Source organism: Cornus florida, unplaced genomic scaffold (genome assembly GCF_030987335.1).
Source record: "Cornus florida cultivar Cherokee Brave unplaced genomic scaffold, ASM3098733v1 CherokeeBrave_3.0.0_Hap2_Chr11, whole genome shotgun sequence".
Lineage (NCBI taxonomy): Eukaryota > Viridiplantae > Streptophyta > Magnoliopsida > Cornales > Cornaceae > Cornus > Cornus florida.
The window spans coordinates 1,421,925-1,437,833 of NW_026775581.1; the positions used below are offsets into that span (position 1 = coordinate 1,421,925).

Below are 15,909 nucleotides of genomic sequence, written 5' to 3' on the forward strand. Positions count from 1 at the left end.
GTTCATAATCCTAGGGGAAGAGGTAGTTCTCATCACTCCATTTCACTAATAAAGGAATTGAATAACGACCATGTGGAGGACCTTGGTCACACAGACCAACAAGGCATCCTCCACCCTAATGCGCATCATGAAAATATTCAACTACCATTAGGCATGCTAAAACCATTCATCCCACCACAACAACAAGGCCAAATTCCATTGGGAATGCCTTGGCCAATTTTTGCTCCATAACCTCCCATTATGCAAGGCAACCAAGGTGTTCGAGTGGCACCACTGGTTGTGAATCCTCCTATTGCTTTAAGAGATCATTATGTGCCTAATGAATACAATGCACCTACATACATTCAATTGCCCCCATTTAGAGCATATCACTATGAGATTAAACAACAAACCATTCAAATGCTTCCCAACTATCATGGACTTCCAAGTGAAGAACCTTATAAGCATTTAGATGAGTTTCTTGAAGTGTGTTCCACCGTGAAATACACGAACATGCCAGAATAAGTGTTAAGACTCAAACTTTTTCCTTTTACCCTTAAAGACAAAGCAAAATATTGGTTTAACAATCTTAGGCCTTTTTCGATAACTTCTTGGGCAGAAATGCAACAAGAGTTCTTGAAGAAATACTATCCGGTTTCGAAGACCAATGCTATGAGAACTTCTATTTTTGAATTTTCTTAAGGGGATGGGGAAATGTTTCATGAGGCATGGGAAAGGTTTAATGACTTGCTTAGGAAGTGCCCACATCATGACATACCTAAGTGGCAAGGGTATGGTTACAAGGGTATGGTTAATGCATCTATGGGTGGTTCTTATCTTGACAAGCATGAGGATGATGTGTGGCAATTGTATGAAAGTATGAGTGAGAATTCAATGCATAGATCTTTATCTTCTAAAAATGGTAGAAATCAAGGTGGAAGGAAGAACGTCGGCTTATATTAAGTTAACAATTCCAATGACATAGCCGCCGAGATGAAATCCTTATCTCAAAGGTTTGATCAATTTTTGATTAACCAAACTTCGGTGAATCAAATGTCTTCCTCCCCTAACGATTCTCAGCGTGCATCAAATGAATCTTGCATGACTTGTTCAAGTGTTTTACATTCTACTTCCAATTGTCCCCATGGACATGTGCCAAGTGAAAACCATGAGCAAGTCAATGTTACATTTGTAAAACAAAGGAATAATCCCTATGGAACTCATTACAATTCAAATTGGAGGAACCATCCAAACTTCTCTTGGAAAAGCCAAGGGGAAGGCTCAAACCCTCCCCAAGGTGGTTTTCAAGGAAAGTATGTTCCACCACCGATGCAAAGTCAAGGTTCCCAAGGTTATAAATCTTCTTTTCAATCATCACACGGAAATCAATTCTCTAATTCTCATTTCCCTAACCAATCATCGTATTTCCAAGGAAATTCTAGGAGTCCCGCTTTTGAGGAGAAAGTGTTGACCGCTTTAGGCACTCTAGAGGCGAACACTCAATTGCTTCATTCCCATTCCCAATCCATTGCTAAGCTAGAAACCTAAGTCGGGCAAATAGCTAGTACTTTGAATGCTATAGAGAAAGGGAAGATGCCTTTAAATGCACCACCAAAGCAACAACGTGTTGTAGAGATTCATTCTTCATCGGAAGGTCACACAATCAAACATGTCAATGCGGTAACAACCTTGAGAAGTGGGAGAATTGTGGACAACCAAGTGAGTATGCCCAATGAAAAGAGTGAACCAGTACAACCAAAAGTTGACACCCGTCCCGTTTCACATCCTATTCCTCCTTCATTGCATGTGCATAACCCCTTTGTTGAAAAAGTAATGGAAAATGATTTGAACAAAGTTTTGAAAGATGATTTGAAAAATTCTTTTGACAGTTTGAAAAATTCTTGTGTTAAAGATTCTTCAAAGAAAGATTTTGAAAAAGCTTTTAAGCCTAAAGCTCCATTTCCGGATGCCTTGAAAGGATCCATTTCTCTTGAGAAACAAAAGACCAAGACTAATGAAATCATTGATGTGTTTAGGCAAGTGAAAATTAATCTTCCGCTTTGGATGCAATCAAACAAATTCTGGCTTATGCTAAATTTTTGAACGATCTTTGCACCCAAAAGAGGAAGAACAAAAGCCAAGCACCAAGGAAAGTGGTCTTGATCGAGCAAGTGAGCTCCATTTTACAACATAACACACTCCCAAAGTTTAAGGACCCCGGTTCACCTACTACATCTTGCATCATTGGTGACCATGTCATTAATTGGGCTCTTCTAGACTTAGGAGCAAGTGTTAACCTTCTTCTATATTCAGTATATGTCAAATTGGGCTTAGGAAACTTGAAATCGACATCGATGGTTTTACAACTTGCCGATCGATCCATCAAAAAGCCCAGGGGTATCATTGAGGATGTTTTGATTAAGATTGATAAGTTCTTCTTCCCCGTTGATTTCGTTATCATAGACACAAAACTAGTTCCGAATCCCAAAAACCAAATTCCAGTTATCCTTGGCCGTTCCTTCTTGGCAACCGCAAATGCCAACATCAATTGTAGGACGGGGATAATGAAAATCTCATTTAACCACATGAAGGTGAAGTTAAACATCTTTAATCCAACCCCAAATTCAATAGACAAGCATGAAGAAGTGTGTGTTGTTGAAAAATGTATAGCCAATGAACTTGAAAAAGTTAAGTCTTTGCTTGGAAGTGGAAGTTCTAAGAGTTCATCTTCAAACTTGAATTCAAGAATTGTTGTTTCAAAACCTTGTGTTGAAAGGGCATGGAAGCCCAAGAGTTGCGTAGACCAAGGACTATCAATGTTTTTTGAATCAAATCCAACAAGTTCTCTAGAGAACCATTTATTGGGTGGGATTTAAAAATCCATTCACCCTGTCAAGGAGGGGATGCATAACAAGATATTTGATCCGGGCAAAAAGAGCCAAACGTCTTGCTAGAAATGTTAAAGACTAGCAATTCTTCGTAGGGTTTACAACCCTATTCTTCCCTCATTTCTATTTTACCTTTCATTTCTTGCGTCATCTAGATATATTCTGGGTTTATACACATGGCTAGGAACTATGATTGAGAATGCAGGCTCATTATAAAAATAGGCATTTTTCACTTGTTCGATCGATCTCAAAAGAGGTTCGATCGATCGAACATTCATCCCTGTATCCAATCAGCCCTCAGTTCCATCGATCGAGAATTTCCTACATATTTCAGCTCTCTGTGTATCAAACGAACTTCAGTTCAGATCGATCTAAGTGCTCCAAGATCGATCAAAATTTCCCTCAGATCGATTTTCATTCCATACTTAGAAATTTTTTTAAAACCTATGAAAAAGGCCTTTCTGTGTATCGATCAAACTTGTCTGCAAGTTTTCACCTATTCGATCGATCGAAGTATCTTCCAGATCGAACTTTGAATGATCGATCTGTGTCCATTTATTGGCTTTGACTTTGACTTGCCTTTTTGAATTTTGATGTATTTATAATATATATATATATATATATTCAAATTCTATTTTATTTTATTTTATTTTCAAAAATTTCAGAAATATTTTTAGTTTTAAGGAATTTTTTAAATATATATATATATATATATATATATATATATATATAATACAAAAATATTTTTCCTTTATTTTTATTTTTTTTTATTTTCAAAAAAAAAATCCAAAAACATTTTTATTTTTATTTTTATTTTCAAAAAATCCAAAAAAAAAAATAATAATAAATATATTTAAAATTCAAAAAATTTTCAAAAATTTCAAAAATACTATGTCGTTTTGAGCTTAGATCGATCTGTGTTCTTAAAGATCGATCTATGTTCGATCGATCTGAGATTTTTCTAGATCGATCGAACATGTCGGAAACAATTTTTAAAAATAGAAGCCAAGGGTTATTTTGATCGACTTACACATTGATCTCAACCTTAGCTCCCTTTCGCCGCTGTAACCCTTTTTCCCAACCTCCGGCGAGCTTCCAGAGCTTTGAATCTCTCTCCCTCATCTCAGATTTCATCTCTCTCTCTCTAGATCTACTTCTCTCCCCGATTTGGTAAGTTTGAGTTGTATTTGTTGGATTTTGAGCTTCAATCATATGTTTTAGATGTTTTCCATGCTTCATGATTGAATGTTTCCATTTTTTAATTGATAAAGCACATGTATATATATGTATATATATCTATGTATTTTTGTATATATTTTCATTCCGAATCCCATTTTGGGGGTCACGTGCCTATTCAAATGACCATTTTTGTGTTGTTGAGGTGTAGGGGGACCCACAAGCTTGCTTGGGTACCCCCCGTGTCAGCCACGTCACAGATCTGTGACTTTTCGAATTTCTCGCAGCAGTTCGATCGATCGAAGTTTTCTCTGATCGATCAGAGAAAAATCGATCGAACTTAGTCCTGATTGACCTAAGAAAGATCGATCTCATATTTTCCTGATCGATCGAACTTCACAGATTTGCATATGCACACTTCACACACCATCCATAGTGTTCCATGGTATTTTATTAATACCTAATGCCTGTGTTTTTCACATTGGATGCATTCCATACTTACACTGTTCAGCATGCTTCACTTAGTCACTGTTTACTTGGTTGCGTCATCACTTGCATAGATTCATGTCAATTACTCTGAGTTGTCTATCTTACTTGACAAACATATTTCTATATACTGTGCTTCAATTCTCTATTATCTGTTACTAACTTATATTGCAAGTGTTTCTTTTCTGTTTTGCAGGCCATGGCACGGGTTAAGATAGTCACCCGTTGAAAGTATCCGAGGAGAGTACGACAGCATATAGAGGAGCCCGTAGAGCCTTCTCATGCCTAGGATCCAAAGCAGATTGAGCAGCATGAGCAGTTACAGGAGTATGAGGAGCCAGCTCCGGCTTAGTCTAACCGTTTTGCCTCTACCGCTTCTGCATCTTCATCCTATTCTGATAAGGATAAGCATATATCTTCTCCTTCTCCACCACTGGCATAGCCTGGCCAGGTCCGAGACCGCCCTATTTGGAAGTTCAGACGCCTTTCTGTGTCCCATGAGTCCGTATTTGACATAGCTTTCTTCTCCCGGTCAGTCCTGACCCTGGTAGCTTTTGACGACATTGAGCAGCGCGGCATTTTAGCCTTTCTGGCGCCAGTTACTTATCCTGTTTTCCGCAGCTTGTTCGGATGTTCTTCCAGAACCTCCGGCCGGCCCCAGGTAATCTGTCAGAGCTGTGGACTACCATTGACGGCCACCCTATCATCATCACAGTCGACACTTTAGCCACTTCTTCTCGGTGCCCACATATCTGTCTTAATTATCCTATTCTAAGGAGGCCTTCTGATGCAGACATGGCCTTTGCCCTTACTAGCCATTACGCAGCTGGCGAGACTTTCGCCACCCGAACTTATCTGCCCAATGACTTATGGTTATTTGATTCAGTCTTGTACCGAAATGTGTTTATGGTGAGGCATAAGATTCAGAGGCATTCTGATTTTCTAGTAGCCCTTTATGCCTTCTATATTGGCACTGGTTCTCCATTCCTGCACTCTACTGCAGTGTTATGATGAAGCTATATACAGATTATATCAGCAAGGGCAAGCCCAAGCGGGCTAAGTATCTCCCCTTTGCTCATCTTATTACTCAGATCCTTCGGGACCAGCACTACCCTTTCCATCCACATGAGCGTTCTGAGTCAAGGGTTTGCCACTAAGGCAAGAAGGACTGGAACAAGAGTTACAATGCTCTTATCAAGAGCTTGGAGGAGGTCGCTATCTTAGCAGCAAAGGAGGCTGCAGAGGTTGAGGAAGTGGAGATGGCAGCAGCAGCGGACGATCTAGCAAACGCACCGGCGGCTGCAGTATATATGGATATAGACCTGGAGTAGCAGCCTCCAGAGGATTTACAGCATCACTCTCCTGTTGGGTTGCCAGTTCATTCCCAGGAGCACGATCAGGATGTAGCACAATTTCATGATCCAGTCATTCCTTAGGCTCCAGTTCGGACACCCGGCCTAGGAGAGCGTGTCCAGTCACTGGAGGATGTAATAGTCTCTCTCAGAGCAGACATTTCTACTCTCCGTACAGATATCTTAGCTGCGCTGCGTGACATATCCAGAGATATCCAGGGATCACGCCCCGCTCGCCCTACCTCCTCTGCCTGATTTCTCTATCTCTTTACTCTCCTCATTTGATATATCTGTGATACATTACTGTTACATTACTACTGATATGATATTTTTGCGGCCAATCTGTTGGCCCTGATACTGTGATGTGCTGTACATTATTTTTTTTTTTTCTATGCATGATATTTTTGGATGTCTGGATTTTATATTGATACATTTATCTATGATTGACTCCATTTATCAGGTACATCCCAGTGACTTCAGTGAGAGAGAGCGCTGCCTAAATTTTTTCAGGACCACCTTATTCATCTCTCTTTACTTCATTTACTATCCCATTTACACTTGCATGTCCACTGAGCACTATTATTATCCCTTTGTTATCTAATAAGTTTTATCCAAGTGCCATCTTTTCAGGACCACAGTCAATTCCAAGTTTGGGAAGGTTGTACCACCCACTTTGGATATTTGTGTCCCGGCCATTCTTTGTCTTACTTGCACTAATATACTCTTTCCTTTTGTTCTCTTTGCACATTGAGGACACTGTGCCATTTAAGTTTGGGGGTAATGGGTGTTTATTGTAATATTTGCTTTCAATTCAAAATTTTAAGCATGACTTGTGTATTTGAGGGATTTTCTATCATTGGTCCATAACTAGCTATGATTTTGATCTTTTGAGGACTATATTGCTTAAAATTTAAAAATTACTTGACTTGAGAGTCCAATACTCCTTGTATGCCTTGTGAATGCCATTTAGGAGTAAATTTTTCAAAAAATTGATATCATGTTTGCACTTGTGGTCCACATCATCCTGATTTTGTGATTGTTTTGAGATTCAATCTAGGATTCTACGCTAGCACAGGTGCACACTAGCATTCATTTATGGGATACATGCTTTGTTGATTATTGAATTGGTTATATCCCAATTGGACTAGTAGTGCATTGAAAGCTTTCATTTTGATAAAGGTGGATAACAAACCCTTTTCATTAAGTAGCTGGGATTCTAGCCTCATCAAGCACTGAATTTCTCGCGCCGAAAGGTGGAGGGCCCAAACTTTGGGTTAATAATTTAATGCTATGAAAAAAAAAAAAAAAGGTTGCAAAAGCAATAAAAAGTGAAGACTTCTCCCAAAGTTGAGAAGTGGGAAATGATTAGATGGAGGTTATTTTGATCTGTAGCCTAGTTGATTTGAGCTTGTAAGTCCTTCTGGGTATTTAAACACCTATTGCCCTAAAGCCTTCCGGTTTGGGAGTCATTGACTAATGCTCGACCTCATGGATCGCTAGAAAGCTTAATAAATCAACACATTGCACTATGCTTCCATCTTTGATCCTTAGGGCTAAAAAAAAACAAAAAAACAAAATTAAAATAAAAAATAATAATCGAGTGAAAAGAATAAGCACACCTAGATCAATAAAGCTTTAATAAAAGATCCACTCTTTGTCTTGATGATCGGTACTAGATTTGTGCGCTAGTTTGAGGGTAAGGATTTGATCATTTCTTTAGTTGGCTTAGATAGCAACATATTTTATACCGGTCCACTCAAAAAGGATTCTAGAGTTGTTTTGATTTGCATGATCATTTTCTTGATGTGTGGAGGACCATACTTGTTTGCTTGATGTTAAAATTTTGGGAGATTGCTTGGAAATGGTTGAAAAATTGCATACTTAAGATAGTTTTCTCCCAATGCTTGTTTGCAATATTGGTGTCTCTTTTGTGATAATGAGCTTAATGTTTATGGGTATCATTTTTGGAAACCCTCACGAGACTTCACTCGTTCACTTGGGGTATCCTAGGGGTTTAAAAGGTTTGTTGCGTATGCTAAATGCAGTCATGTTCCCTACGAAAGTGGCGTTATCCAATTATTGCTTTCTAGTTCATAATTGTATGGTCCTTCATTTCATTCCTTTACATCGTAGTTGGACTAGCAATATTTAAGTTTGGGGGTGTGATGAGCGCTGAAAAGTGCATAATTAAACCCCTTAAACTTAGGTATTTTAGGACCTTTATCTATCTTATTTTGCTATCTTAGACTAATTTCATGTTATTGCCCTTTTTAGGTACTTATACCAAAAATAAGTTAATTCAGTCAAATAAGAGCTTAAAAGAAGCAATCCCAAGCTAAATAGAAGAAAGGAGTAAAGTGGAAGCAAAATGAAGCAAAGTGTGGAAAATCAACAAGTTCGATCGATCTCAACATTCCTTCGACTGATCAGAGCAACATCGATCTAGACACTTCGAGATGGATCCAAGCCTTTGTCTTTATCCAAAAGATTCCACCATGTTCGATCGATCCAACTTATCTTCGATCGATCGAAATTATTCGATCTTATCCACACCTACCAACCCACCTACCACTTTTGTCTCTTTCCCAAAATATCTCAGAGATTTGTCTTTATTCAAAAAGGCGCTACCAAGGATGATCGATCTCTACAGCATTCGATGGATCTTACCTTAGTTCGATCAATCTCAACACAGTTCAATCGATCGAACCTCCTCAAGTCCAAAATAAAATAAACTCCAGCTCATTAAAAGTTGGCTCAAGGTGCAATCATTGCAAGGACCCTAGTGCACGAATCCAAACCATTGGGTGTGACACTTAAGCCTCCTATATAAGGATTTTGAGCCATTTATATCAAAGGATCATCATATCTTCAATACACATATCATATCTCATATCTTGGAGAGGAGGCTAGAGGCTAGAGACTAGAGAGCTTTTACACATCTTTGGGAGTTCTTCCATTCTTCTAGGGTTTCCATCAAGAAGGAGGTCATGCCTACCATGGAGATAGCCCTTGAGGGTTGGATGACTACTTCAATGAGTGGCTAGACATCTACTTGGGGCTAGAGTAGCCCCTAAGTTTGCTTCCTAGACCTAGTGTTTTATATATTTTTGGGGATTTGCTTGTAATAAATGTTTTGATCTTGGATTTATATATATATCTTATGGTTTCTACTTGATGTGTATGGATTAATGCTTTCAATTGATTTTCTATTTCTAACCATAATTTTATGTATACTAGAATGGATGATTCATGTGATTTTCTTTAGATTTAATGGAGTTTATGCATGTCTATGTGTATGGATGAAGTTAATCTAGAGATAGTCAAAACATAATACTTAATTGAACACTCTTGTAATTTATTTAATGGTTCACACTTGTTTATTAATGGATTATACCACACCTTTAGCTTACTTAGTTTAATTTCCATGTCTTTAGTGTAGTTGTAGTGTAGTTGCTTTAGATTCATAGATAGATGGACAATCTATTCTTGTTCCTTGGTGTTCCATACTTATGAATGCAAATGGTGTATGCTTCTAGATAGTTGTGTGTGCATAAATTGTGGTTTCATTGAATGGATTTTGGTCTCATTTGATAGGTTGTGCTTTCCATTTGAATTGGCTAGACAATCTATACTTAATTGCCATCCATGCCTAGTTTCAATTAATGTCACACACACACACACAATTTACAATTCAATTTCCCCCATTGATATACAATTGCTAGTGTCTAGTGGAGTCAATCTTAGTGGTGAGCTCTAGTACCCCAGGTCCTCTCCTCTATATCTTTTTCCCTACATTCTAAATTGTTACCTTTTATTTGCTTTAATTTCATTTGCATTGTTGTTTAATCAACCAATCCAACCATCTTTTGATCATTCGACCTACTAACCCTATACATTGTTTTCATTGCAAGCACGCCCGCAATCCCTTGGGACGATCCCTACTCACCCTAACTATATTTTTAGTTAGAGGTAGTAGTGGCTTTTATAAATTTAAAACTTGGATACATTGCACACTCACACTCTTAATGCACCTTTAAACGTTGGTGCCGTAACGATAAACACCAATAGCTATGAACAAGCACTCATATTCTTGTGATTCTTCAGGTTTGTCTTCTTCTGGGACTGAATCCTAATCTAAGATAAGACCCTTCCTTCCAAATCTTCCCTTGAAGTTTCCCCCTTCATTCTTTCTCTGATTTTGCCCTTTTGAAGTTAGATAATTTGAGACATAATGGCAAAGCTTACCACAACCATAGCAGGTTAGGTTTTGAGACTGATTTCTCTTCTTAAACCTGAACTTCTTGAACTTCTTTTACAGGTAGGCCACTTCATCCTCTTCAGACTTTGGTTTAGATTCTTCTACAACTTCTTTGGCTTTAAGTGTAGCTTCTTTTCTTTAGAAAGTTGAAACACCAATTCTCATTTCATAGGATGTAAGAGAGGCTTGTAGATCATCAATCTTCATTTGAGATAAGTCTTTGTCCTCAAGAATTGTAACTTTTGCATTGAACCTAGGTGTAAGAGACCTAAGTATCTTCTTGCAAACATCAGAGTCTTTAATGTCTTCACAAAGGGATTTCATGTTATTGACAATGTCATTGATCCTAAACAAGTATTCAGCTACAGTTTCCCTTTCTTCCATCTTACAAGTTTCATATTAGACTTTGAAGAGCTAAATCTTGTTTTCTTTGATAACAGTATTCCCTTCATGAGCAGCCTAAAGAGAGTCCCACATTTCTTTGGCTGTTTTGCAATTCTTAACTCTGGTAAACTCTTGTCACTTCAAAGCATAGTAAAGGACATGTTTGACTTTACCATTATTAGCCACAACAATTTTGCTTGCTTCAGAAGGATTATTAGGACTGAGAATCACAATACCATGCACAGCAGCATGCCAAACATCATTAGAGTGAGACATTAAGAATGCCTCCATTCTAATTTTCCATGAACCATAGTTTAAACCACTGAAGCCTGGAGCTTTGTTTATAACTTGGCCTTCATCCATTGCAAAGATCAACTACAGGCTTGTTAGAACCCTACACAGCAGACCAAAGCTCTGATACCAATTGTTGGACCAAGAGGGGGGGTGAATTAGTCAAATCCTTAATTTAAAAACTTGAAATTAATTAAAACAAGTTCACAATAAGCATTACAATAAGATTTACAAGGAAACCATCTCAATTAGGAAAAACCTTGGTTCTTGGCCACTGCCAATTCAATCATCCACTAGTTACTGTTACACACTCAGCTGTATCACTCTTTGCACATACCCTTGTACTAGAAGTAGACACTAGTTTTCACACACTCTACTCACACAATAGCTCAAAACAGTGTACACAAACACTCCCCCTGTCCTAGGAAACCTAACCATGACTAAATAAGCTCTCATAGCTCACAACACACACCATTACAGATGTAAAACAATGTAGACAAGTCCTTCCTACAATTAAAATAGGTTGGACAACTTAGAATTCCAGGTTATTACCTCAAAACCACAATATACTATAGTTAGGGTATGAGGGGTAAAATTAGAATTTCCACATAAGATCAATTCACCAGCATCTTACACAGTCTTCTTTTACTGTATTACTCATGTTCATAACTTTAAACAATGAAGCACAGCATGAGTATATCACAAAGTTCTATCACAACACTTATATCAGCAAAACAAAGCTTTAGCCTTAGGGTTTAATCACTCAAAAACATAGCATACCACTTTTCTAACACCAAGCCAACTTCAACAATCTTGATTCATCAAAATATACTTGCTACGAGTTAAATAACTCAAGAATTAGCAGAGTATAATCAATTTGTACTTAAATCAAGATTAAAACCAGAAAATAGCCTTAACTAGTGATCTCACAGTCCAAGTTCATTTTTAGCATGTTTTCAACACAAACACAGTACTGAGCAACTGTAATAAGATGAATTAAACCTATGTCAACCCTCAGAATAGACCATAGCTGCTTGGAACTCAGATTCACAACTCAAACTAGCCCTTGCACCAGTAAAATTGACAGCTGCAACATCTCCTCAACAAATACATTAACAAGACTTGAATCAATGTGTTTTTCTTGCATGGATCATCATCGAAACACTCAAAAAAACTTGTCCATTCAAAGGTCTCAAGATAAAATTAACTGCAGCTCACTTTTCAGAAAAATACATAAGGCTTAAAACCCTAAAATCACTATAACAGTGTATTTATAATGTCACTGAATACACAATGCCCCTTACACCAAGAGTATACACCTGTCACCTTCAGCCAATGATTCTTAGAGCATAATTCATATGTTTTCATGAGAGAAAACCAATAAGAGCAAGCCACCTCAACTATTTTGTCGCCTTTCACACCAAAAATTACACCTAAAAAGATTAAGCTGTAAATTCCATTCTCATCCAGACTTAGCCTCCAAGAAATGCAATATTCTTGCATATACTATCTCTCTAGGACCACTGAGATGCGTCACATTCTTGAGCATAGTTAGAAAGGACTAAAATGCCCTTGTAATAGATTTTAATCTTCTCAGCAAAGTAAAGGTCGTGAGATTGTATAACTTATAATGTAGGTTCAACCAAGGCAATTCAGTGCAATGCAACTACCTGAGCATACGTGTACATACAAAATACAGCTGAAAAAAGACAATAATACCCCTGAGACCTTTTGTAGCCAATTTTTATATGGTGAACCTTGATGAACACAGTAAGTAAGCCTAAGCAGACTTCAAATCAATAATGTACTATTTCAAATCACTACAAACATTGTGTCACACTAGAGTAAAAGACTATATTACCCCTATATGATAATTCAAGCAACAGAGCAGCAAAAATAAGCCCTCTAAAGTCTCTGATACACTGGTTTTTGACATTAAACAGGCAAGCAGTGCTTAAGGGACCTTAGGACCAACAAAACCTTAAGTCAATTCAAAGGCTTTCCATCTATATACAAGACTATGATTTAGCAAGCATGTAGATAACATATATTAAGCCCCAAAAACACTAAAACACTTAAGATATAAACATACAACAACCCCCTACCTCAATTTGAGATGAAATCTCAAAAGGCACCAAAACGGAACCTTTCCGAATGTGACGCCACTTCAAGATTATGACGGGGACAACAATGAGAACCATACAACCTCTTGTGGCAACACCAAAATCCAAGCCCGACCCAAATCCTGAACTCAAAATATGGCCAAAACGGGATTCCAATCGTTTGGAATCGAAGGCCTCGCCAAGGCCGACAAGAAGGCCTTCATCGGCGAAAGAAGAATCCAAGAAAAATGAAATCTAAGTCAAGATGGTTATATAAGATCATTCCTAAGTCATATCAATATGAAACAACATGAATCACGATGTCTATAAAATTGAACAAGGTTGGGATAATCCAAAGAACATGACAAGTTTATAATTTACCATGAATCGCATTATCAATGAAATTGAACAATGTTTGGAATAATCCATACAACACGACAAGAAGGGTACTTGAATACAAGGATCACATTATCAATGCAATTGACATGATTGAAACATTCCAATTAACACGACAAGAAGAATACTCGGATATAAGTTAATAAAAATTACATTATCAATGCAATTAACATGATTGGAACATTTCAATTAACACGACAAGTTTTAAATCTTCAAAGAATAGCAACTTAAAATTTAAAGAGTGAAATCAACCAATGTAGATACTCGGATATCGCCCGGATTAAAACCGTACTCTTGGGATCACTTTACGGCTATTAACCCATGGATACCTTCCCCTAGTGTGCTCTATAGTGTAGGGAGCTCTCTATCTCCTGTACTAGAACCAAGTCCTAGCCATGTCAAATCTTAATTGATATCCCGAGTTCCAAAATCAACAAGTTGTGCAAATCAAGGTAATATCAAGATACAAGTAATGCATTAACCACGTTTCATGCACAACCAAGATTTTGGAAACAGACAAGTCATGCCCTAAATTCTCAACTATGATGGCATGTGAAATGTCAGGAGATCATGTCATGCATCTACATAGATTACAAACTAGGATTTAAACCACAAGGAATCCATTGATGTAAATATACCACAAGTCTAAGATTAATAATTTAATTATTTTCTAAGCACTACATGGATAATTAAATCATTCCATGACAATTGTGCAAGTTCATTAAGTACATTAATGAAACCAAGATATAAGAGGTCACGATTCTTTATAAAAAGATAAAAATCCATAAAATACAAGTTCGATTCCTAAGTTTGAAAAGAGTTTAATATCAAGGCATAATTAACTCGATGGAAGCATAAAATGGAATTCAATCTACTTAAGGGATTAAATTATCAAGATTACAAGGCAAGTCCAAATATTCCACGAATAAGATATGTCTAGGATCATGTCAAGGACAAGTTCAATATCAAGTTACAAATTCATTTCATACAAGACACAATCATGTGACTTAAATTCCATACAAAGGAAATAAATAAATATAAGTTTCAAAACTTATCTGATTATTCTCAATTTGATACACGTGAAGGAACTTGTCAAGAAAATCATGAATACCAAGTTAGAAACTTAATCAAGCTTATGGAACCATTGAATAGGTTTTAATTAATTCCTTTAATTAAAATCTCTAGATTTTGAAACTCATCCAAATGCTCTCAATTAAAGTATGTTATTAAACATGTCAAGACTTAATTTAATAGCATGATACAGGTGATTTCTATGCAAGATACAACCATGAGTATTAAACTTTCATACAAGAAAAAATAATAAATGAAAGGTTTCCAACCCAATTAAATATTCCTGATTTAATATATGTGAAAGTATATGGCATGCACATTAGTAATATCAAGTCAGAAATCTAATGGAGTGAATAGTACACTTGGAATAATTTAATTTATAAAATTAATTAATTATCTCTAAATTTTAAAACATCTCAGATTACTCTCAAATTCACCTATGTTGAAGAGTATGCTATGGCCTAATATAATATGATAACACATATTGATTTCAAGCTAGATAAGGCCACATAAATTAAATTTTCATTTAAGAAAAATATTAAATAAAAGCTTCAATATTTGTCCAAATGCTCTCAATTTAATATATGTCAATGAACATATCAAGGCGTAATATAATAGCATGCCACAAGTTTAAACTAAGCTATAACCAACCGGGAGAATTAAATCTCATACAAGAATTAAATCTCATACAAAGAAAAAGATTTTGAAAAACTATGCATCCATGCCCCTATGGACACCGGGTGCAACCAGAGTACTTTATTGCAAAAGTAAAGATACGTATTTTGTGGAAACCACTTAGAATGAAGATACGTGAAGTCAAAAACCAACTCCAAACACAAAAAGTGAGGTTATGCCAACAAAGTGACAAACGGGGAAAAGATAAAATAGGGAAAAGGACGAAAAGTGAATAGTGTTGAAAAAATAAAAGTGTAAAAATGACGCGGTCCTCAAAGGAAATTGTCAATCCAAAGAAAAGAGTCTCAGAAATCATTCCAGAGCACCCGACTTGACACTAAGTGACGTGAAACTGAACTCAGAAAGGAAAAGATCAACGGAAAAAATATATATATATCTGTGAAAATCTGAGAAAAAGGAAATAAAGGAAAATGACCGGGTCATTACAGTGTATGTTGGGGTTGTGCTATTGAGATAGCTGGGTGGACCTTAGAGTTCAATTTCATTGTTCTTGACATGACAGGTTTTGACGTCATTCTCGGAATGGATTGGTTGTCTTTCTTTCGGGCTACAATCAATTGCTTCTGCGGGAGGGTGTCTATTTGCACTCCCAAAGGAGATTGTTTCTATTTTGTGGGAGATCGGAGAGATTCCCACCCAGCGATGGTTTTCGGTATTGGTGACTAGAGTCGCCATAGATCCTACTTGGCTAGTTTACTAGTTGATGAGGATAGCAGTTTAGGCCGTGTTCTTTCGGCAGTTGTTGAGGATTTTGTTGATATCTTTCCAAAGGAACTGACAGAGTTACCTTCTTTAAGGGAAGTTATTTTTGCCATTGATTTCATTCCTGA

At 37.0% G+C, this 15,909-nt stretch overlaps 1 non-coding gene across 1 annotated transcript; it reads right to left on the minus strand.

Moving 5' to 3' along the window:
* Positions 1-646: 646 nt before the first annotated feature.
* LOC132287519 (small nucleolar RNA R71) lies at positions 647-755 on the minus strand. The gene has a single exon (XR_009473053.1). It is a non-coding gene; the product is annotated as a small nucleolar RNA R71 (small nucleolar RNA).
* Positions 756-15,909: the final 15,154 nt, after the last annotated feature.